The sequence below is a fragment of the Corvus hawaiiensis genome, chromosome 20 (assembly GCF_020740725.1).
Source record: "Corvus hawaiiensis isolate bCorHaw1 chromosome 20, bCorHaw1.pri.cur, whole genome shotgun sequence".
Lineage (NCBI taxonomy): Eukaryota > Metazoa > Chordata > Aves > Passeriformes > Corvidae > Corvus > Corvus hawaiiensis.
Window position 1 is genome coordinate 8,708,568 of NC_063232.1, and position 24,901 is coordinate 8,733,468.

The 24,901-nt window shown below is 41.2% G+C and overlaps 1 long non-coding RNA gene across 1 annotated transcript; it reads right to left on the minus strand.

Annotated features, from left to right (window-relative positions):
* Positions 1-31: 31 nt before the first annotated feature.
* Positions 32-23,848, minus strand: LOC125336394. Its single transcript, XR_007207746.1, has 3 exons — positions 23,589-23,848; positions 2,151-2,234; positions 32-67 (listed from the first exon to the last, which is right to left on the minus strand). It is a non-coding gene; the product is annotated as an uncharacterized LOC125336394 (long non-coding RNA).
* Between the last annotated feature and the right edge of the window lie 1,053 nt (positions 23,849-24,901).

The following is a 24,901-nucleotide window of genomic DNA, read 5'->3' on the forward strand; positions in this document are numbered from 1 at the left end:
CCACAGCTGGTTGTCTGAGTTCTCCTCAGGAGACAGAGTGGCTGCAGCCACCTGCACTGCCACATTCCTGTTAAAAAATAAAAGATCCTAGTGTCAGCCAGTAAGCATGGCTTTGGAATACAAGATCTCTTAATATTTGTTAGTCAATGTAGGAAACCTGTTCAAATAGTCAGTTCAGCTGACCAGAAAAAATACGAAAAACCCCATGGTGTGGAAACCATGACAGATTTCTTACCTGTAGCCTACTTTCTTTAGATGAATTTTTCTTAGTCAGCAATGCCTTTTCTTAATGCTTTGACTTCACTTGGGGTATCCCAACTCTTGATTCTCTCTGCTGATATGCTTTTGTAAATATTATGTTATTTTAAAATAGCTTTGACACACTGCCCTTGCTAAACACAAAGTTGTATTTAATATTACTTTAAACTCTCTCTTCAGTTTCAAGAGCTACTCATGAGAGAACAAATATCAGGTAAAATGAAATGCTTCCAAAGGACAAGAAGTTTTCATTTTTAAGGTATATGATTAGTTTTCTCTTTCAGTATTGGAATAACACTTGCACTCTGTTGTAAGACTTTGCAACAGGTAGAATAAGTTACTGCAGCAAAGCCAGGTTTTACATTTATTTGGTCCTTGGGGGGATGCTGGAATTAAGACTAGAAGTAAATGAGGCCTCACTGATTTAGTTTTGAGTGCCTCAAATGTGGTAACCACTTAGTGTTTGATTTATGTGTTCCCTTGCTCACACACACTCTCCACAAAGGAAAATCTAATCAGGATTTAGAGTTATGCTGTATTTGTTGCTTTGAGTCAGGTGAATTGTTTCAATTTCTTATTATATGTGAAAGAAAAGCTAAGCAAGGTGAATTACAACAAAATATTTCAATTAAATCTGTATTTGACCCATAATTCAGTGCTATGTGTTTAATACGTTGTTTTTCATGCTATTAACAACATTTCTCATTGTGAATGTGATTGCAGTGACTGCTCCCTACCATGAGTTGATACTGCTGTGGGAGGGGATGGGCAGGAACTTTGGGATTCACAGTTTAGGAGCGCATTAAAGTGATCTGAGGAGGCAGACAGTAGGTCAGTGCCAGAGTCAGGAAGAGAAATCATCTTCCCTTGCTCATTTCAAATGCTAAAAATCGTGACATATCCATCTGCACAGTATTTCTCTAGGATGACATGTCCTGCTGCATCCTTCAAGATGAACCACATCAGAGGAAGTACCTGCTCTTGGCAGTGCTGCAGAGAAGAGAGTGGACTGCACAGCCACTGGCTTGCTTAAGATCACTCAGCAAACTTTCTTCTCCTTCCTTTTCTGTCTTTATATTGTATTAATTTGCCTTTTCCTTTCTTGAGTGTGCAAAGTAATAGGAAATGGGTTCATCTGCATTGGTGTGCAAGAGTGCAAGAGCCTTGGCCTTGTCCCTGGCAAGAGACAGCACACAAGAAGAGGCCAAAAAGGTCAGACTGAGTGTCTGTGCCAGCCCTGGCTGCTCTGTGGGTGTAGAAGGAAGGTAAGAACTGTGCTTCCAAGGTACAATTGCTTTACATGGTGCTGAGAACAGAACAGTTTGTGTAACACCACCTGTCTGCCCAAGGCTGTGTTAGAGAGACGAGTGGTGTAGTTCTATACACGGTGAAACTGCTCATGGATTTGACTTCACTCCCTGTGTTGGAGTAAATTGAAGGTGAATTCAGTGCCACTGCCCTCTTCCAGGGTGTTCAGCCTGGCCTGCTCTGCTGGGCAGGAAGGGTGAACAATGGGAGCAGTGGGTGGCAGTGCTCGCTGTGAGCTGGCTCAGCCTGGCTCAGCCTGGTGTTTTACGCACTCGAGGGCTGTCAGTGTGGATTACACACTAAAATCATCCCCTCTGATCTGCCTGGGAACAGATTGTGTTCTGAGAATCCTTCCTTCTAGCACCACTGAGCCTGCTGATTTAGTGCCATTCCCCAGCTCCAGGGGACACAAAGTGATTCCCTTGCAGACTGCAGTTGTGCATCCCACCGGCTCCACGAAGGCAGTTGGGAATGAGAACCAGCTTGATGCAGCAGCAGCCTGGTATTTTCACTTTGGGGAAAACACAGCTCTGAAATCACCTAGTCATTTTTGTGAAACAACGTGTTCAAGATTGATTACTTACTTCTGGAAGCTATTGCAGCTGAAAGTGGAGCTGTTTAAAGACTTACAGGAGCAGCAAGTCAGGGTCATCCACGTAAATCATTGCCTGTTGACAAGAAATTTAACAGTTTGGCTTAGTTGTTAGGAAAGCATGCACAACTGGATATGTTGAAATCTTAATGGTGCTTTTCCTTATTATTTGATACAGCTAGTAAAAAAACCTCAAACAATAAAACTCCCTCGCCACAACCTTTAATTATTTTATGAAGTCAGCAGAAATGTCTCGAGACTTAACATTTGGAAAAAAGCTTCAGTTGATCAAAACCAAATCCCTCCCTCTGTGTATGCACAAATACTTGATTTGCATTCATTTAATATTTTCAACTAGCTATACTTGGAAAAATCATTATCACAAGATTCCTTGCTGGTAAAGGAGCTCAGCAGAACAGGAAGACGACAGGGAATCAGAGGTAGCACTTCAGGGATGTGAAATGAAAGACACGCTACATCAAGTTAAGGAAGATGCCTCCAGTGGAAGAGCAGGAGACAAAATCCTACTCATCTCCCTGGTTTACTGTAGGACAGCTTTCCATACTGCAAGCATATGACTTTCCTTCCACGCTACCTTCTGGAGTGAGCCGCAGCTGGTCCTAGAAGAAAACATAAACCTATTTTAAGGGGAGTTTGTTACGAATTCTACCCACAGTTCATATCCATCTATCTGTGGATATAGCCCACACTACTGTGGCCCTTCCATACAGGAAAGTTTTTTGCTACCATCCCAGGCAGTTGCTCGCCATTTAATGGCACCAGACATTACCTGAGTGTGCTCCCTGTCTTGCCCTATGGACACCCTATGCTGCCAGTACTCCCAGTCTCAAAGTTTACAGGAGCTGTTTTCAGTTGCTTAACACTGTGGCAGTGCAGATGGCTCCAGTCACTGTGTCTCCTGAGAAGAACTCAGATAAGCTGCTGTGGTGTTCAGCAACCCAAGTTTAGCGTGTAACTTCAGTCATGGTGAGAACCCATGATTCTCTTGTTCTGCTGTTTGCATGTTTTCCCCGATCAGTTAATGTTTTCCCCTCCCTGTTTTATGTATGAAATTATGTATATTCCTTTCCCTTCTTTAATAAGTATCAGTTCTAGAAAGTTCTTTGTTCCTCGACGCCCCATTGGATCCTTCCCTAAGTCCTTCCTATATGTTGTTCCCGTTGGTTCCCCTGCTGTCAACCCCGCCCATTCTGTACCCTACCCCATTGGCTGTGATCCCTCTCCCCGCCTATTCTGTACCCACTATAAGATCCCTGGACCTTCCTAGCAATTTGCCTCTTGTCCCTGTCATTTCCCTGGAATAAATTTGCGTGGAGCACATGTGGAGAGTTCCCTCTCTTTACTTCTTTGCCTGCGTGCCTGCTTAACAGGGACAGGAAGATACAGCCCCTTTTGGGTGAGGAGCTCTACCCCTTTTCATTGTGTGTTGGGCACCGAGTGCCGCCTTCCAGAGGGGTTTCAGTGTTGACCTCCAGGCTGCTTTGTGTTGGCACGCGAGGGGTAAAACCCCCTTCTGCCAGCTCCCAATGGCTGTTAACCCCTCCAAAACACATGCCCTAACCTGGAGTTCCAGGTTGTGTGTTTGGGGAGTTCTTTAAAAGGGCACTTAAATGCTTAAAAGCACTTTAAAAGAATTTTTAAAACTCTTCAGATGAGTTGTATGTTCTGGCATATGGAGAAAAGTAAATCATTTTTCTGGGTTTATAATTACAGTAAGCAATACCTTTTTTATTTAATTGTTTATCAAAGTCATCTTTGAGGTTACTTCTTCATCCAGTCATTTGTCTCAGCCAGTTCTTCACCAATGCACAACTAGCCTACTCTTGAGCACTAAGGAAAGCTTTATTTAAAGAAAAATATTTTTAACAAAAGTATCCTTCAGGTGAAGATGGAAATACTTGTCAAATTACTCTATTGAAAGCTTTCCATGGTATGTCAATCAGTAATCTCTCATTATTTAAGCAGTCCCTAGAAGGTAAGAGATTTTAAAGATGTACAGTGTCAGCACTGCCTGTAAAATCACTCCTTTGTTGAACAGCTTTGTATAAAACAAAAGACCCCTCCTCCCCACTGATGGGATCTGCAGTCAATAGAACTGGATGAAAATTAACCAAGTTTGGTATGTCTCTCTTTTTGAAATCAACAAGAACTTTTGAAAGGTTTCCATAAAAACAGAAAATGTGAAAGAAATTATCTGAAAACATTTTCAGGACTTAAAATTTGAAGCACTTTGTCACAAGGCAGGAAATTCTGCTCATGTTGATGGAATGTTAAAAGTCTTGATTAAAAATGCTTCCTAAGTACAAGAGTGTTTCTTTTACAGATGTTACTATCAGGTATTCTCACTGCAGAATGTAAACTTGCACTTTTTAGTGTCGTTCAAAAGCAGAAATTTCTTTAGAGAAAAAGAAACATAGAAACATATGTATATTTATATACATATATACACACAAACACACACGTATATGTGGAACCTGTTGCCAGAAATAAGCAGTTCAGAGAGGAGAGTGCAGAAGGGCTGTGTTCCTGTGTCCCACCCTTTGCTGTGTTAAGAGTTATGTATTTCTTAGAGGTTTCTGAGATAAGTCTCGAGCCCTGGTGATTTTATGCAATTATTTTGGGTTCAGCAGTGCAGAAGTATAGATTACCATGCAGACTCATCCATCAGATGCAAGGAAAATGTTGGCCATTGTTTAACACTTGATTTTTTTTTTTCCCCATGCAGTTGCTGAATGCTTTCTTTGGCAAAACTGAAAGCCAGCCCCTTCAGAAAAGCTACCCAGAGTGCTGGGGGTTTGGTTCTGTAACAAGATTGTGAAATAGATTCTATTGCCTCTCTCACTGTAGAAATATGAAAATAGAGCTACAATTTCCTGTTTCTAAATATTGAGCTCACCTCTTGTGTTTTTCACATGTATGGTGCCAAAGCCTGGTCACACCGAAGTCTGAAGGCTGAATAGTTATTTATAAAAACAAAAAGAACAATTAAAATGGGAAGGCAGAAATTAGAATCCTGAAACTCTGTGATTTATGGGCTGGAAAGGCACAGAAACAGATCCTGAGTGCTCTTTATTAGGTAATAACAGTTGCAAGCACATGTACTTGTGTGACTTTTTTTCTTTCTTTCAGCCATGTTAGCTAACCTAATCTGAAGGGGTCTATTTCAGTAAGTAGTAACCTGAAAGCAAATTCAGTGCAAAGAGTGTTTTCTACCAACTAATAAACAGATTACTCCTGTAGTAGTCGTACTACTGGTACTACATATTTTAGGCTAAAAGCATTAATGCAGATACTGAATGTACTTTGTAGAAACACCAGTCTTTTTTTTTTTCCCTATTCTGCAATTTTTGTTTTCATTATGGAAGGCATTGGGAAAAGAATATTTAATACTAAAATTGGAGTGACTCCTTTGAACTCAAATGGGATTGGCAGTGGGAATGAGGTACCATTTTATTTTAAATTCATGTGACTGAGTACAATCCCTTTTTCCAGCCATATTCATCCTCCGGCCCCCAATATAATAATGTTGTTTGATTTGTAAATTTTAACAGCCTGTGGTGTTGCAAATAAAAGTCCAATTCCATGTACTGGTTTGAGTTATAGTATAAAAGAAATTGCCACTTAGAATGAATTTCTCTTGTAGAAATTCCAAATGTGGCTCTCCTAACACACTAAATGCCCCCCTTCATTGCAACACATAACATGTGTTTGCAAAGCAAAACCAGAATTATAACAGCAGTTTTTAGCTCCATCTTGTAGTATCACTGCAGAGAATATCACAAGGTTCATGTTAACCAGGCAGAGAGAAAGGAAAAGGTCAAAATTTTCCACAAAACAACTTTGTCTGATGTAACCCCCACAAAACAGAACAAAGAATGTTGTTGGGCATAATCACAGATCAGTGTTTTCTATTAACAGCAGTTTGTAGCAGTTCCAGGTACCATGGCAGTGCTCATTAGAGGGAAACTCCAGCACAGAGAGTTTTGAATTCCTACTGCTGCTGTTTACACTGTGTTTTGTCAGGGGCTTTGTCAGCTATTGCTCTGCTGGGTTTTCCTGGAGCTCTTTAAAGATCCCTCTTCAAAGTTACTTGGCTCTTAAAATCATAGTAAAACAAAGACCTAATATCACAGTTTAATATTTCAATTAAACTACTGAGTAATAATTTGCATTAATTGTAGCTTATTAATTGCAAAGGACAACATCTTGTTTTGTTGTACTTAAAGATTTTATTAGTAACAGACACTTTTAGTTAGTGTTTGTTGCCCCAAGAGCTTTAGAGGAACTGATTTTCTGTCAGAAAAGATTGGAATCAATTGCATTCCTCCCTTCCAGATAGTGCTAAAACATTTATTTAAAGGTTTATATGCTTACCCTGCCTTATCTGTATTCCAAGTCACTTGTCCAATGAAATAAAATTCATTCATGCCTTCCTTCACTGTGTTATTGACAAAGTAAGCTTTATGTGGCTGGAAGCCAGAATTCTGTCTTTTGGGAATACCTCTCTCTAAACTTGTCCAAAAGAATTATTTTATTGCATTTTTCATGCCACTTCAAGTGTGTTTGGATGGTAGATCCTGGAAGCTGGGCTGTCTGTGACCATATCAGCCTTTTGAATTAGCAGCATGCAGAGCATGATACAAGTATGAGATTGTCAGGAAGGCGTATGTGTGGCTACACAATTTTTTAATTCAATTATTTTTTTTTCACATATTAACCTGCATGACACTACTCGATTCTACTATTCAAAAACTAGATCAAATAATTTTTTTTTAATGCCTGGCATTAAGCTGATGGAAAGTTTGCCATCAATCAATGTTCTTTAGCCCATTCTCTATGCAAGAGCAGTATGCAGAGAGCAAGTGCTAAAAACTAGTTGTGCCATGTTTCATTTGGGGAAAAGGAGCATCTGCAGCTGCTGTGTCCAGCCCTGCAGCCAGTACTTCAGGAGCCACATCCAGCTGGCTGTCAGGGCAGAATACAGAAAAGCTACTGTGATCCAGGTGGTTTCTCTTATGCAAAAGATAGAATAGGTCATCGCTGAGTTAAATACTTACCACACGACAGCAACCTGGCCCCGCAGCCACAGTGCTGCTAAAGAGACCAGAAGAGAGATACATCTGTGACCCAAGTGTCATTTCCCTTCGGTGTTGGGATAGAGACCTTGTCAAGCCAACAAGAGGGAGAGGTAAAAGTAGAATTTAACAGTGGTGTGCTGATTTGAGACTAGAACATGGGAGAGGGAAGCAAGGTCATCTTTTCCTTCTGTCACTCAGCAGATTCACAGAGCTGACCCTGGAGAGAACAATGTGCATAGAGGCACTGGGATATTACAGCACTTAATTCCACTGCTTCCACCGCAAACTAATTAAAAACCCTCTGATTCTAGCAAACCCCTTCCTTTCTTTTCATTTCCTTTCCAAACAGGAATTCAGTTTAAATTTGACATCCTTTGGGGACTCTGCAATAAATAAGACTGACTGAGTTGTTCTAGAGCTTTCTTAAGCTTTCCTCAGAGAAACTATCCGCACATTCAGAAACACAGATGAACTGAGAATTGAAAGCTGAATAGATTTAATTGTTTAAGTTCTCACAACTAAGGGTGGAGAGGAGGCTGGGAAAGAGGAATTAATCCCGTTTCTCTTACAGAACCTGCCTTCTCTCTAATGATGCTCATGAGATGAGCCAGCTTGGGGAAGCCCAGCCATGGAAAGAGGCCAACCCAGCAGCCCCCACAAGCCCGAGGTACCCTGTGTGGAGGGCCAGAGTGCAGAGAGTGGGAGCTCTCAGGTGTGCAGGTGAGACAAGGAAGAGATGTTTGTTTTCTCTGTGCTGGACCTTGTTTTGATCAGCCTGAAGTGGTCAGGTGTTGAGACTAGATGATTGATGTTGGTCTCTTCCAACTGTAATTATACTGTTCTATCCTAATTTCCCTTTGTACAGCAGTGCTGTTTTGGGAGTATGTGATATTTTCTACAATTGTCAGTTGCACACATCAGTCTAACACAAGCTCATGTGAGGATCTGAAGAAAAGAAAATTTGGCTTTGAGTAAGGAGCCTTCAGTTTAGCAGATTTGGACCTAAAGATAGATGCTCAGTTCTACGATAAACCTTTCTCATCCTGCTAACAGTGTTAATCAAGGTATTAATTAGGTTGCAGTGTCTGACCTACAGCTTTTGCGTGTCTGTGGCTTATCTGCCTGTGGCCAGTTGTGTCTGAACTGCTCTCCTGTGACTACAAACAGGAAGCTGGTGTAGCCAGTAGGTAAACTTCCCATTTCCTAGCAACAGTCCTATTTCATTTGCCAAAGAATATGAACAGCATTGCAGGCTCTCCAGATAGTCCTGAAAGCAACCCCAGCAGAAATATCTGTTGATTTTGTGCTGATTCACTTCTGAGGTCATAAAGAAAGTTGGGAAAGTTGACCACCCTTACTTTCTTTGTTGCCAGATGATCTGATAATAAATGGATCACAAACTTGGATAGTAAAGCAAATTTGGTATGCTAAGCAATGCTGAGCAGCAATTACCTTCCAGATTCTGGTTCTGGCAAGGAAGTTTTGCAACTATTGTATTAGTTACAGAATAGTCAGTCTACTACAGTTCTGAGTCATTGTGGGCTTAAAAAAATGCTCAGCTCTGAAACAAATCTGCAGCACAGAATAAAGCTTTCTATTTGTTTAACCCTCCATCAAATGCAAGCCAATGCTGTAACACAGCACACCTCAAGTAGGCGTTCGAGGATACTTTACCTTGTTTTCCTCCTTTCAGACAAAGACCCTATTTTTAGAAATGCTTTTACTTAGTCGTAGGAATTATCTGAGTGCTGGGAAAATCGATCACAACTCTAACATTCAAGGCTCTTAATTTTGAGCATGCCATTGAAGGGGATGTGCTGTCCTCCCTTGGCCAGGGCACTTTTATAACACAGCCTCATGAGGATTCACCACCTTGAAAAACAAGCTGGGGAAGTCAGTCACCTCCAGTGCCTTCCACTGGGAATATTTCCAGGGAAGCTTTCTAAGACTTCATAAAGACAAATGTGAAATCAAGGCTCACCAGGCCCCATCAGGAATGATTCTCATGCTCAACCCTATGCAAACCCACCAACACCCAACTCCCAAACTAGGATTAGCACGTCTGTGCATCGCTTTTGTCAATTCTCATTTTGGAGAGTTCTCCCACTCCTCCTGGAACTCCTGGAGCTGTAGCATAAATACTTCACTAACGAATTGGCCTCTGCCTCAGTAAGCAATCTTTTCCTTTGGTGTCTGTAAACTCTCTAATGTGATGCCGGTCTGGACATCCTTGGCCCAGCCCAAACCCAAGTGACACACATTAAAAAGCACTAAATACATTTCTCATATGTGAGGGAAATGAAACCTCCCCCCCAGTCGCTGCCCTTGGGGCAGACACCTGAGGGCACACAGTGCTTCTCCAGCACTTGGGGTGAAGGTTAGTGAGTGATACTGATGGGGCTCCCCCTCATCCTACACACAGCCACGGTACCCCCAGGGTGAGAGCTCAGGGCACAGGTCCCTCCTACTGGCCCAGGGAATGTGATTTGTCTATAGCAGGAAATGGAATCTCAATGGGAGAATGGGAGCTCCTAACAGAAGTCGAACTCGTTCACAAGCCAGACATGCCCCAAGAGCTGGTTTGCAGTGACCTCGTTTGCCCTCTGTTGTTACACGTTTTTCCCAGCAGCACTATTTCACAGGCAAAAAACATTTTAAAACAGCTTCCAATATGACTAATGGAAGACCAAATATTGCTTTCAGCTGCCACTTGGCAGCTTTCACCCTTGTGGTGGGTAGATGGTTTAAAGAGGTAGAAAGCAAATATTTGGATTCTGAAAACACTCTTACTGCACCTTTTTTGTATGTTTATATTTAAATAATCTACCAGCTGAATGGATGATTAGTTCTAGAGAGATGGATACATAGAATGTAAAAAGATCATTTTGTGTTCAAGCCAACTTGCTAATGCAAAGCTGATACTCTCCTGATGGGCCAAAGTAATTTTCCCAATGATTATGAAGAAACTCAAACATGTTTATGTGGAATGAGGACTTGGTAGTGGTTCTTTTAAGGGAGGCAAAGGAATATAAACTCCAGTGAATCCTGAAATGTTTTTGTACTGGTATTATTTATATGACCATTCTCATTGTATCTAAGAATAAGATGACAACAGAGGGAGAGAAAAAAAAAATCTATCAGATAAGTGTAAACATGCCCTGAATCAGAAGTTTCCTGCCCTTGCTCACATGGGAATGAGAACTGGTACAGACAGTCCTTTCTTTATCCTAGGGTTTAGAGCAGGACACAGTAAGATCTGGGACACTACGAGTGCTTCAAACTTCCCAAACGTCAGGACCTTTGATTGCTTGGCCTTCAAACCAATTTTTTCACCCTTGTACCAGGCTAGAAGGAATCCCCCACATTCCCCAGGATTTACTGGCAGGGCTGGGTTTCTGTCACCTCATGACCCTCTTTAAAACAAGTGGTCTTTTTTCTTAGGGCAGATCCCAGCACTTTTAAGGTTTCTTAATTTAGTTCACAGCCTGGTTTTCAGATATGTTTATTGCAGACAGTGCTCACACTGTGAGGAGCATCTCTCTATTGAGTTTACCCAACAATCAGTACAGATGAGACTTGCCCCTTGTCTTGTCTTGAATCACTTCCTAGACAACCTTTGGCAAAATACAAGGTTTTAGATGGTGAGGTTTGCTAATGGAAAAACCATTAGGAAGGACCACCACACCAGGAAGGACCAGAATCCCATGCAGGACAAATCTGTATGCAACAGTACAAGTCAGTGCTTCCTATACCAGCATTTGGCTTCAAATTCTACATTATATGAGAAAAACTTGTTTTTAACAGCATCTTGACTTATGCAGATGTGCCAGACTCTTGTATGTAAAGCAGACTATGGATAGGGTGAAACAGCCCTTCCCATTTCAGTGGTCTCAGACATGAGGAGAGTAGTCACATCTGAAGGACTGTAAATGGTAAAAATAAACACCCCACAGACATAGTCTTTGGGACCCAGGAGGGAATCAGCTGCTCCTGTGTTCCCACAGACTTGTGAGTCATCAGGTGTGTACAAAAATAGCTTTTAAAGGAAAAGCAAAAGCCTCTCCAACTTTTTTTTCTTAGCATTTCACCGACATGCCTAACCTTTTAGCTGGGGTGATCCTCTACACTTCAACCATTTAATGTTTTTTAATGAGGTGAAAAAGTTTTTCTAACTTACAGACATTAAATTGCTTTCTTATTGCAGTTCTTCAGGTGTTAACTCTAGTTTTGTTTTCTGAAGTTTTGCTTATGCTTGTTTTCAGCTAGGAGAAAAAAGCACTTGGGAAGTCTCCTAAACTCAGGTAAAATTTACTACTACAAGAGACTACAAGGTGAAATTTTCAAAGAATTGACTTGTTAGCTCAGTTTCAGACAGGACAGTTGATGTGGCAAGTGACAGTGGGACCAAGAAAAAAAAATATTTCTTTAGGTCATCTGGAGCTCCCTTGCCCTACTCCATCCACAAACTGTGAAGTAAGTTTTTTGTAAAGAAATAAATAACTCCCAATCAAAACAGTGAAGACAACTACTTAACAAAGAAAAATCAATTGTTAAGAACAAGTTCTTCTGAAAATAGACTTAAATCCTGAATAGTGTGTTTGTCATATCTCATTGAATCTCACCAGGGCTAATATTGACTTGTTGTAGCAAGTGGTAAGTATGTAGTACAGTAGATCTACATCGGAAAATTTCTGCATTGAATCCTTTACTTATTTTTTCTCTCAGTAGAAACAACAAAAAAGTAACTTTTCCAAATTGATAATGTTAGGGAGGATTTCTGCACTGAAAAATAACCAAGTCTCCCAGCCTTCATCTTCCATAACATTGCCAAACAAAGACCTGTCCAGAAACTACATTGCCTGTGTTGTTTTTGCTCATTTTATGAGAGGCTCCTCTATGTCCAATTAAGACTAAGATCTGAATTTGAAAGACCTGAACGCTCTTCACTGTGAAAATGCTGAGCCAACCTTGTCTAACAACCTTTGACATATAAAGAGGGCTGGTAATTGCCACTTTCATTTCTAAATGTTGTAAATGACAGCAAATTTGATGGGATCTACTTTTAGATCTCACTGCAAAAGGCAGACAGTTTCAGAGAATAAATCACTTTTCTTCTCCTGTACTTTTGGTTTACAGTCCTTCCCCCCAGCAAATGTCTAATTACCTTAGATAAACATCTGTAAACATGAGCCTTCCCCTTCATTATCCACCTCCTATGTTCCTGGTTTATACTGAAGGTAATAAGCTCAGTCTATTCACCATACTACTTAAAGTAATGCTTTTAATGCCCTGTGCAACTTCATGGTCTTTCACTAGGAGTAAAAAAGGCATGGAATTAGGGAATGATCATCTCTGATGGGTCTGGGTTCAATAACAGAGACTTCTAACCTATGAGTCTATGAACAGAAATGCCAGTAAACAGATTTGCGGAAGTGCTTGATTTGTTTTCCAAGAGCATTAATTTTCATTTTTATCCTGTTTATCCTTCTGTGTAATAATTCCTCATTCCTGATTCAGAGAGGAGACCCATGCATTATCATTCAGAATGCCACAAAATTCAATTAAGGGCTGGCTGCAGCATCCCTTCTTGGTTTGTGAATGATTCCAGTGAGAAAAGCGGATGACTTTTTCCATCACAAAGTGTGCCTCCTAATTTTAACAGAGCAGACAGCCTTAAGCTATGCAAGCTATCATTAAACAATAAAGAAACATTAATAAAATGGCTCAAGGGGTAGTCTCATTCAGCCAGGGGGAAAACCATCCTTTGAACATTTTAGGGACCAAGGACATAAAATAGTGTCACATCTCAGATAATGTAATTCCACATCCACCAGACTCCAGCCTCTGGAAGCCCAGCTTGCTCCTCCAGCTGGATCCAAACCGCCTGGCAATTCTGTTGTCTGTCAGTCAGGTGTCACCATTCTGCTGTCAGCACTACAACCATCTTTACCTCAGAGGTGTACAGGCACCTGTCAGCTTGATGGAAGCAGTCTGTATATAATGATAGGATGAAATGTTGATTCTGGTCCTCTGACATCATTATTATCATTTTTATTATGTATGTTTCAGTTTACTTTTCAAGATGACCAAAGATTTCCAAGGCAAGCTTTAATTTCTCTTATTTAGAAACCCTGAGATACCTTTAGGCATCTGGAAAATTCCTCACTTTCCCCACAAGTCCTTAATGAGAATTTTCTGACTTCTACCTGGATGGTACATAGTCATGTTTTTAATTTTTTACTTCATGACTCGAGGGAGCGAGGCATGGATTAAATGTTCTATTTAAAAATACTTTGACACATTTTGTTGAAGCCAAGACAATTCTGTTGAAGTATTACCATGATTTACTTGAGGTAAACCAGAAAATAAATCATGTTGCCCCATAGGGCCACTCAGCTGAGCGTGTGTTTTATATACACAGAGCCCTATAGCAGCAGCAATTGGCACATTTCCTTCAAGTCAGTGAGAGATTACACAGTAAGACAGAGATACTTAGAGAGCTGCTGCTGGTGGTGTCTGAGCCCCTAGGCTTTGTTCAGGCAGCTCCAATCTGAATGGATCACTTCCATATCAACGGAAACAACAACAACAAAATCTCTGGAGTGCAATGCGAAGTGTTTTCCATTAATGGCAACATGAATGTTATTGCCGAGCCGTGTTATGCCAGATGATTGTATGCAGCAGAAGGTAATTTAATTCACCAGAATTTTCCTTTGCTTCCCCCTCCAGGTTAAAAGTGTGATCAGATGCTGGATCTACATGCAAAATCATCAAGTGACTGCAGCAGCTCCTCTGAGAACACAGAGCTGCATCAGGCAGCAGCTGGAACAAGCCTCTCCTGTAGAGGAAGCAAACACTGGGGCTGGGGTTCCCCACTGCTCTCTCCAGCCCTTAGTTGGTGGGGGAAGCAGGGCCCAGAGGCAGAAGGAAAAGGTAAGGGCAGCTGGAGGCTGTTGTGCCCACCATGTGTGTGCTGGGAATTGCCTCGCTCTGGTGTGGCACATCCTGCAGCTGCGACAGCCCCGTGGTGTGAGCGAGGCTGTTTATCCACACCAGGATGTTCCTTGCACCCATTGCCTGGCTCAGCACCTGCTCTGACAAGCTACAGAAAAGGGAGGTTGCATCCTGAGGTCAGAGCAGCAGTTTCTCAGACTTTTCCCTGAATTTCCTCCTCTCCTGCCTTCTGCTCCCCTAAGGAGGGTGACAAGAGGCTTGCACAAGGACTACTTTCCCCATGATGGTCCCAGCAGGTTATCAAACCCAGCCCAGAAGGACCCTTGGCCACAAAGAGCCAAGAATCCTCCAAAGAGGACTACTTCTCATGCCTGTCCTCAAAGAAACCCTGCCTGCTCTGATTTGAGACTGCCAGTGCCCATTGGTTCAAAAGCTCCAAGCCCTGCCTGGTCACTGGCTAGGTAATAAACCTGAGAGCTGCCAGCAAAGGGCAAGGGGCCAGGGATTACACCAAGGCTGGTGCTATTGCTTGTGCTTTGGCCTGCATCTGAGACAAACTATTTCTTTGGTCATCTACTGCAAACACTTAAACCCCTAAAGTTGAGTTTCTGGAAGAAGAGACCTCAGAAAGAGGGTGAGTACCTACAGAAACATGCTGAGATATGAAATCTAGCTGCTAGGAATGATTAGAATTTTCTATGAGGTCTTTGATGCTTCATCCAAACTTCTGTTTACCTGGCCTGTGGTGAATACTTTGGACACATTCATATACCTGGGTCTGAAAGCATTTCAAAGAGCTGGTGTAAATATTCATAACCAAGGGATAGGTCAAGCCACTTCCCAGCTTTGTTGCTTCAGTGGATTAGAATTCAAGGGTGGGGTCCTTCTTTCCCCAAGTATTGAGCTAAAAATTCTTGGCTGCTTTCAGAAGTGATCCAAATTCTTCAAATTCCAGGTAGGAATAGATGAACAAAAGTGTTTTCACCTGTGCACAGTTGAAAGCTAAAAGGGATCTTCAGCAACACACACTTTCTCCCTGTCTTGATCAGGACCTTCAGATGAGAATTCAAAGGCCAATTTTCAAGGCTTTCCTCATGTGTGTGTGTGTGTGTGTGTGTGTGTGTGTGTGTGTGTGTGTTTTGGAGTGCATTAATCTCTATTGAACCTGATAAAACTTCTCTGAGAGAAGATGATTTCTGATTTACCCTCAACTCCTGTATGCATTATCAGAAATACTCCTGATGGATCCTCCACACTCTGAAGTCTTTCAGAGAGATTCAGTGATTCTCACCAGTTACTGGCAATTGGAGATCCTGCAAAGGGCACCCAAAGCTGACAGCATGACTGGACATGCACAATCAGTTCTGACGTGGGACCTGACATTTTCCAAAAAGACTTAAGCTAGTTGGGATTTCTCCCAGGGAATTGGTAATTCCTGCACATGATCTGGGATACCTGGGCTGAGTACATCAACTCTGATAAATGCTTCTTAAAATGGCAGATTTCAGAATAATTCTAAGTTACATATTTGGATAACTGCTTCACAAGCTGTTTGAGAAATTTTAATGAAAAACAAGTGATTAAAGAAGTCAGGAAAAAAGAAAGAACACATGTCTAAGTGTTTTGGTAGAGCTGATTGCCAAAGTTACTGGATAACATAAATACTCTTCCCATTTCTTTGTAATTTTGAAGCTACTGCAACTCCAGTGAAAGTTCTTAATGTTATTTTTCCTCGCTTAACCTACTTAAACTGAAAATTTATGTAGTCCCAAATGAAATTGCTTTCTTCTAAGCACTGCAGAAGGAGTTATTGCTCACATACCTATCAAAGCTTGGGTATCTCTGCCAACGCTCCCCAGCAGCGGCAGTGCCTGAATTCCCTCCCCGGGAATGGTGCACTCACATCGCCCACCTGAGGCCATGCTCACACAGGATGCAAACTGCTGACATCAACTCAGGACAGTATCACCCTGCTCCATTATTATTATTTTAAATGTTGAATTGGAGTTGTAAATTTTAGCATATTTACCTGCTGAACATTTAGAAAAGCCTTGGTTTAGGTATATTTTTAAAGAAGAATGAAAAAAAAGCTATCCCAAGATCCTTGGTTTTCATTTCATGAAAACTTTAAGAACTCTTTTAATTAAATTATTAAAAAACAAAATAAAATTGCTTAAACCATTTGAGAGGAACACCTTTTTTTCTTGAACATGATTTTTCGATTATGAATTTTTCAACAGAGTTGTATTAAAGCAGGATTACTTGTTAACAAGAACCTGCCGTCACCTTTAGAGTGATGTTTTGGGGTATTACTAGTACTGTGCTAATAGCTTCACAAGCAGTTAGTTTCTCAAAAACAGATTTAACACACTTCCAAACAGAAAATATGTGTATTATTTTGTGGCTTAAATCTGTTTTATGGTGATATCACTTCCAAAATACTGAAGGCATAAAATGGTTTATAGTCCAAAAGATAAACCAGCACAAGCTGCTATGTTGGAATATAAGAAAAGATCTGAGAAAGTGCTAAAAGCGTTATTACAGCTACAGAATGGACTCGTAAATCTTTTATGCAACTTGATCAGTTCCTCTTGGAACCACGCTGTATTGTTTTCATAAATAAACACCCAAAGTTGCTGTGCACAGTGTTTCTGGGCTATCACACGCTGCTTTTGTGCTTTAACAGGGTTTGTGTTAAATTGTAAACTACAAACATTCCCATGAAAAATTCTTGTTTCCAGCACACTGCCTGTCATGCAGGCCATCCTTGTGATGATCAGCAGAGCCCTCACATCCACCAGTCAGGCTCTCCCTGCTCCATGAAGTGCTGCAGCTCACAGCCCCACTGGGAGGAACAGCCCAGCGAGAGACTGGTTTCCTGACCTTGAATTTGTCCATGGTAATGAGACTTAGGAGATAATTCCTCTTCTGCCTTGGTTTCTTTTTACAAGAAGAAGCAGTAGAGAATAATGCCCCATTTTTATCTGCTCTACCATTACAACTCCAAAAGCTTCCATACCCTGGCCTGTCTTTTCCTGAATTAAAGGCATTCAGCTCCCTGGGTTGTTGCTCAGGACTGTCAGCCAAACCTGGCAGATAAGTTTGCATTAGTCCATTTTCAGAAGAATAGTTTAACCTTATGCTAGGTCATGATTTTCCAGCTCACTTTTTAAATGGAATGCTTTCCAGAAGATCAGCTGTCCTGCACTGGCTACAGCTCAGTGATTTCAGAAGCACAAAGTTCTACATGCTGCCAACTGGAGCCCCCAAAATGCCCTTGTTGTCCCAGCTCTTCACACTTGTGTCATTCTCACCCTCCTCCCCACTCAAGAAGATTGCAAAGATACCTGACAGAGAAAACACAACTTGTCCACAGTATCCTAATGGCTTGGTTGAAGCTCATATGATGTTTTCCCCAGTAAAATACAATCAGAGATTGTTAAACTCTAAGCACTGCTGTTGATAAAAATAAAATTAAAAAAAAATAAAAAGCTGACAACTGTGTGAAGATGTGGAAGATGTGAAGATGCACTCTGGAGAACAGTGTGAAATGAAGTCACACAAAGGTACTTTCAGAAATAAGGACTCTTGAAAGGAATTATTGCAGAGTCTGTGGCGTCCAAGACACATAAAAAGCATCTAGACTATAAATATTGAAAAAAATCTTTTGGTAAGAGAACAAAACATTTTAAATGCTGCACAAGAAAGAATGGAAATCTGTGCAGTATAATTATGCAGTTTATAATTCTGAATTAGTGACAGAAAGGTAAAAAGGGAAAATTAGTGTAGTTATCTTTTCAGGGCACTGATGAGAGGTATTCTTTAAATGTTCTTCCATGAGTCAGGATACAATATTGAAGTCAAGTAAGACAAAACCATCTGCAGCTCACCATTGTGCAGAAAGTGTTTCAGTGTAGGGAATAGGACAATTGAACCCATCATCTTTTTCCAGAAGAGAAAACCCATGGCTTGTACTATAGACCACTTGGTACACAGATGGTGGTACCTCAGAGAACAAGATGTGAACAAATGGAAGGTTTGGCAATTCTGAGAAAAACATCTGTATAAGCTCTGAATGAACACTAACCTTGCTGCCATGGAGTGGCAACAATCTCAGTATGCAGCAGCAAATACTTTGTCCCAGAATGGTTTCAGTTTCTTAGCCTAAAGCAGAAATACCAGTCTCCACCCCTGAAATGCCTCCAGCCTCCAGGCTGTTCTGTTGGCCAGAGTATGAGGCCAGCTTGGAGAGAGAGATGAAAGAACTATCAGTGCATGAGGATCAGCTGAGACTGAGGCCCTGCTGTGCTGGGATCCAGATGTACATGGAGTAGTTCCTGCTCTTCTCTGAGCCTCCTGCTGTTTACATAGAGAGGATCATTATCTGTGTCTTGCAGAGGAATCAAGAGATTTGCTGTGAGTCTCAGATTGAGCCAGAAACTCAGTACAAAGGCCAGAAAGTTGAACTTCTATCACCTAAAACCCAGAGCCATCCAGAACAGGCCGGTGGATGGAACACGGGACTTGTGACAGAGCTGTGCTGGTCTGAAATGGCAGCTGGAGGAATGTCTGGAGTGACATTTGTGCAGCTGAGTCCCAGCCTTGCACTGGGGCCCTTTTTTTTCCCTCAAAAGATAGAGAGTTAAAGAGATACTTTCAAACCTGATTTCATGTGTCGACAGGTTACAGATACAGCCTCTGTTCCTTGAGGACTAATGCAGTGGTTCTGCACCTCCACTGACCACAGCAGGAATCTGCAGGAATTCAGACACAAACCAGAAGCAGTTTCTATTGTGGACTAGTCTGAACCACTTCTGAGCACACAAGAGACAAGACAGAAGAAATAAGCAGCCATTTAAAGCATGACTCTGTTAAGGCTCATGAGCTCTACCCATGTAGCAACTCTTAAGGATATAGTATAAAGTGGACTTGAACAATAACACTGGATATTTCCTTGTCCCTGCATGCCACAAAAAGTAAAGTTCATGAAGAGTCTTTCAGTAGAAGCCATGCAAAAATGCATTGCTGCTGTCTCATTACATGTTTAGAAGGATTCCTTCATCAGGAAATGAGAGAGAAATAAAACCTTTTGCCCCACAGCCAAAAGGAAAACCCATACTGTTTCCTGTATGAGTGGAAAGCAAACACTCAAGGAAAAAAAGTGGAGATATAGGAACTACCATTGCATGTGCCCATGCACACTGACAAGGCATAATTTAAAGAGCTATGGGGCTGCTGAAGCTGAGGTCACTTTTGTTGATATCTGTTGAAAATCACTGTTACATAACTCATACTGCAGCACAGAAAGATGTCAGAGAGCAGCAGCAAAAACACAGCTTGGAAAGATTTGTCTTCACAGATGGTCTAAATTGTACCACAGAGCACAGACTGTGTTTTCTCCTACAGCATTTTGCAGGTTGTGTATCCTGTATTCCCAGCTACAGAACTAGGACATGGATCCTGAAATCATTTCTTAGTGCAAAGTCAGCAAATATAAAACTAGTGAATGAGCCTTGACTCAACATGACTTTCTCTGCATGCCAAACCAGACCTTATGCCAGGACAAGCTAAGATCTACCACTTCTGTTGTGACATTGCAGATATCACAGAAGACAAACAAGCAAACACTGAAGGAGTGGATATATTGGTCAGTGTTCATCAGGGTTAGCTGACAGCTTTTTACTGAGACAGATGTGCTGGCTTAGGTTAGGTGCATTCAGCTTTGTTTTGAAAAACATGGGCTTGCATTGCAGCTACATGAACATGAAGGGTCATGAAGCCAGCAAAGTACAAGGAATTACAAGACTTTTTTGAGGACACCACACATATTGAAAAGCACCTTGCAAAATCTGTGCCACCATTCACGGGCCTCCACAGACTCATTCTGTTTTCCTCACGGACCTTGCTTTTGCTCACAGATCACCTTCAGGATTCGTATTTACTTCCTCTGCCTTGATTTTATCCATGAAGGAGTATGGCTGCCTTCAGCAGCCAGTTTCTTTCCTCATTCTCAGCAGATTCCTTAGTATGTTCACATTCTATTGTGATGCATTATGTCTGCTTTGATTGTCTGCTGGTCAGAAGTAGTTTTGTCCACAATTCTGTCATTGTAACAACTCTCACCAGCTTAGAAAATGAAGAGCAGAATTTACTAGTATCTTTTCAGTAACCCATAAAAATTTCTTTGACTTTTGTTTGTGTAGCTCCTCCTGGAAAGTGGGGGGTGTGAGAGAAAGTTAGAGCCAGTCCATAGTCTACTATAAAAATTAACTTTAATGGGGAAAATAATGTTGCTTACAAACCAAGGAAGCTGTACTGCATGGGAAATAGAGCATGAAAAGGATTTGTGCTGTGATGTCAAGATTAGAGAGTATAAGCAACATGAATTAGCAAGTGGAATGCAAATATTGTACATTCAAGTGTAACTTCAGTGTAATATCAGAGATGCGGGTGCATAAGGAATTAGAGCATCTCTAAAATAGTATTCAAACTGCTGCTCTCTGCTGGCTGGAGCCCATGCACTGTGGCTTAGGTGGCCCCAGCCTTCATTGATCTAGAGCTGATGCTTTCTCCTTTTTTATCTTTTCTCCTCTTATTTTATGCTTTTCTCTCTTTTTTATCAGTATTTATTGCATGAAATTAGAGATTTTGTGTATGCAGGTACATTGCATTTAGGTCAGTGACTTGCTCAAAAGAACATGTGGAGGTGGACATGTCTTGGCTTTGGACAGAGATGGCAGTAGCAAAGCAAAGCTAAACCACAGGTCCTTGTGGAGTGGTGAGGGATGAGCAGCTCATCTGTGAGAAGGGGAGAGTGCCAGTGAGCCCCAGCTTGGCTGCTCTGTGTGCCGGGGCAGGCAGTAACTACAGACTGCACGCCCAGCCTTCTGCAAATCTCTCTGCACTGCCTCAGAAGATGAAGGAAAAGGGCATCTTTTAATAGAGATGAATTTTTCTAATGCACCATTATTTAGTTTAAAGGCTCCAAGGCCACCTTGCCTCTGAATGTGGAGCCCAGAGTTGTATATATCATGGTGCACTTACAATAAAGCAGCTATTTAAATGCTTTACTGAATCGGGGCCATGATAATACTAAAAGCTTTCCATAGCTGGAGGGGTTGGACTAGGAACCTCCTGAATGCAGACAAGAAAATAAGTTTTCTTACGTAAAAAAAAAAAAAATAATAAAGGCTTTAAAGTTTAAAATTTTAAAGTCTTATGGGCTTGGAGGAAGAAGTATCTCAAAACAAGAGCGAATGTTCATTTTCCTTCAATTCTGCATGAACAGAGCCTATTTTTCTAAAGGAAGGGCTCTAGGTCTCAGCTTGTCTGTGCCATTCATATCCAATGGTAAATTTAAGGATGATCATCATTACCTCCTTGTTACCAGGCTCTCTGCTTGTCTTGATCTGTGAGCTCCAGACTTGAATACAAAAATGAGAGATTTAGGGCTCACACCATATAATTCCTTCCTATTTCCCCCTAATTTACAGGTTTAATGCCACAGAAATTGTTTTCTCTCACCCTTATTACCTGCCCTTTCCCCCGTAAATGGTGTAGTTGCACTGCAGTGACTGCACTTGACTCAACAGCTGCCTTCTGTGTGCATTGTGCTTCTCTACTTGACCCAAAATCATCTTAGTACTTCATTTTTGGAGGCGTTTCATTGCTTTTCCTTAAGGAAATTAATTCCTTCCTTGTAGAAGAAAGCCAGCTTCTGTTTTCCACTTGAGTACTTTTTTGGGCAGAGAGGGGAGGAGGAATGAAGTGGGTGATTTGGGTTTTTAAATCAATAAACTGCCAAAATACAGCACTAGTGCAAAAGGGCAAGTATGTAATTTTCTCAGTAGCAAATATAGCTACATGTATCTAAATCTGAGACATTCATCAGCTCCTTTATAGGATAAGACAGGTCTCAGAAATGATTTTCTGTTTAAGTACGTAAGATCAAACATGTTTGTCATTTTAGCCTTCTCTTTATTCTATCTGATTTCAAGATCTTCAGACAGACTCTCTTTAGATGTCATTGCTTCAAGCTTCTGCTTTTATCACATTAACCACTCTTCATGAGCCTTACACATCAAAATGTCGTTAGATACATTGTTGAAGAGAGTATACTTGTGAAGACTTCAATAAAAAGTTAGAGAATCTGTGCCTGAAACTTTGTACAAACACACTCAGAGGAAATAAAAACATTGAAACAAAAATGAACCCCCCCTCCAAAAAAAATCCACAATGCTTCACTCACATTTTGTTTTTTCAAGAAGAAAAAAGATGTTTTCCTTATGTTTGAATACAGCTTTGTGTGCAAAACCCCAGACATGGTGAGCCATCTCGTGCCTGTCAGATCCTTACGTTTGCAGAGCTTAATACTTTTGTGGTTTTGAATTCTTCTCTTCCTGCTCTATGAGGAAGAGGGTTACACCAAACTCTGTACTTAGGAAGACTTGCATTTTTTTATGGATTGTCTAGGCCTTTACTGAGCCACATCTTCAAGTATGTCTGGATCCTGCTTCTATTTAAGTTTTTGACTAGGGAAAATTCTTCCAAGCTAGGAAAAAAGGGCTGGGATTTGCTCTACATTTTTTAAACTGAGGACAGACTTAGCCCTTGTAAGGTCCTTTGGCCATTTCCTCACTGGTTGCCATCACTTGTGCTTCACCAATATCTTGCAATTAACACTAACAAACATGGGACAGTAACAACATGTGCACGGCATTGAAGCTCTCTCATCCCTCACACGAGCAGGCTTGGGCTCACCTCTGGCAGAAGAGTGTGTTTGTACTTGGAAAGAGACTGGTTCCAGTGCACACCAGCAGTGTGGGATCACTAGGGGACACCAGCAGGATGTTTCCTTAGCAAGAATTTCAGACTGACGGGTTTCTTATCAGTTTCGGATTCACTTATTTTTGAGATAAGGCTGCTGCTTTTGCCACAGCTGCTTGCAGTCAGACTGGAGTGAAGGACTGTTAGAAAGAAACTCCAGAAGCATTTCAGGACACGTTTGTGCACACACAGGTAGATGGACTGATGACAAGCTGACCAAGCACCTGGACTCCCTCACCTGAAGTGGGGAACTGTAGCACCAGGATTTGCTACAATATAAACGTCCTCTTTTTCATCAGCATCCCTGGTGTGCTGGAATCTCGCTGAAGCATACACCACGACACTGATATGACAGTATGTTAAACATGATAAGGACCAGTCGCTATACTTGCATCACCAGGTCTAAGGGTCAAATGCACCCAGCTTGCTCAATACATTCTCCTGCATTTCCTGCAGAATAAATGAAGGTTTTTTTGAAAAGTATCTACTTCACTTCCTTGCATTAAAAAAGCCCAACAAACAAAACAAAACAATTAAAAAAGAATACTCACACGTCTCTGGTCATCTCACAAGTTCTGCTGTGGAGCTTGTCACTCAGAGGAGGGAGGCCACTTGCGAGTGGGTGAGTGGTATTTGTGAGTACAACAATAAGCACTACAGGGGTATCCAAGATGGAAAATCATAGGCTTCCTTGTTAGAAAGGAAAGGTGCATCTCCTACATCTTTGCCAAAGGTTTTCTTCCCTGTTTTGTAGGTGCTTGAGGAGCACACAACCCCCTGCTCTCAGCTGAGTCCGGCTGCTCTGCCCACACCTCCCATATACTATTTTAAGAGCACAGTTGCCTGGAGGAAGTTTAGAGTAAAGGTGCTATTAATCACTAGGAGCAATTTTCCCTCAGCTATTTCAAATTTTCCATTGCAGAATGTCCCATAATGTCTCAGCTGTTAGCAATCAAGTCCCAAAATGACCAATTCATAGTCCTAATCAGTTCTGAAATTAAACACCCCTCCCAGCATCTCATCCCTCAGAAACAAGACTAAAAACACTATTTGTCAAAAGTCTGACAAAAACACCCCACACTCTCAAATTCATGCAGTGTGACAATAATGAACAGTACTCTATTTTTTGAGAGTTTAATCATTGATGTCCCTTAAATATAATTGCATAGAACAGAAAAATCTTGTATTTAAAATATTGCCATAAATGAGACCCAAAGGAAATATCTTTTCTTAATAAAATGCAGAAAATCTTTGAACTCAGAAGACCTAAATGGTTCAATTGTCTTCCATTTTCATGCTGTATAGAGAAGACTTGGAGCTCAGAACATCATGTTTTTTCCACTCCTCTTCCCTGTTAATTTGATAGTTTAATTATGTGACATACCTGAAGCACCTAGGACTAATGATAAATAATTTAGTGTTTGACACACACTGTGTTGACATACGTAGAGATAGGTTTGTAGAGAGAAACAAAAAAAGGACATTCAGTGGCTTTGCAGACAAGGGCACTTAGCATGCATGGGAAAGGCATGGTAGCAAAGCATTCTTTCAGAGAGCTGTTTTCTAGCAAGTTTTAAGCCTTGATTTATCAAAACAAGGAGTGCTCAATCCAGGCTGTTACTGTTTAAAAAAGGGATGTTCCTGACAACCTGGTTCCTTGATTCCCAAGCTGGGGAGAGGTGAGGTGCAGGTGAGCCACTGGGACAGAAGCAAAATCCCCCTGAGACAGGATGAGAGACCAGCAGCCAGTGCAACATGACTGGTCATCACCAGTTCCCAGATTTGTTTGCAGCTGCAAACAAAACTAATGCCAAATTGCATCCGGGAAAAACTTAGAACAGATCCATAGGAATTTAGCTGGAAA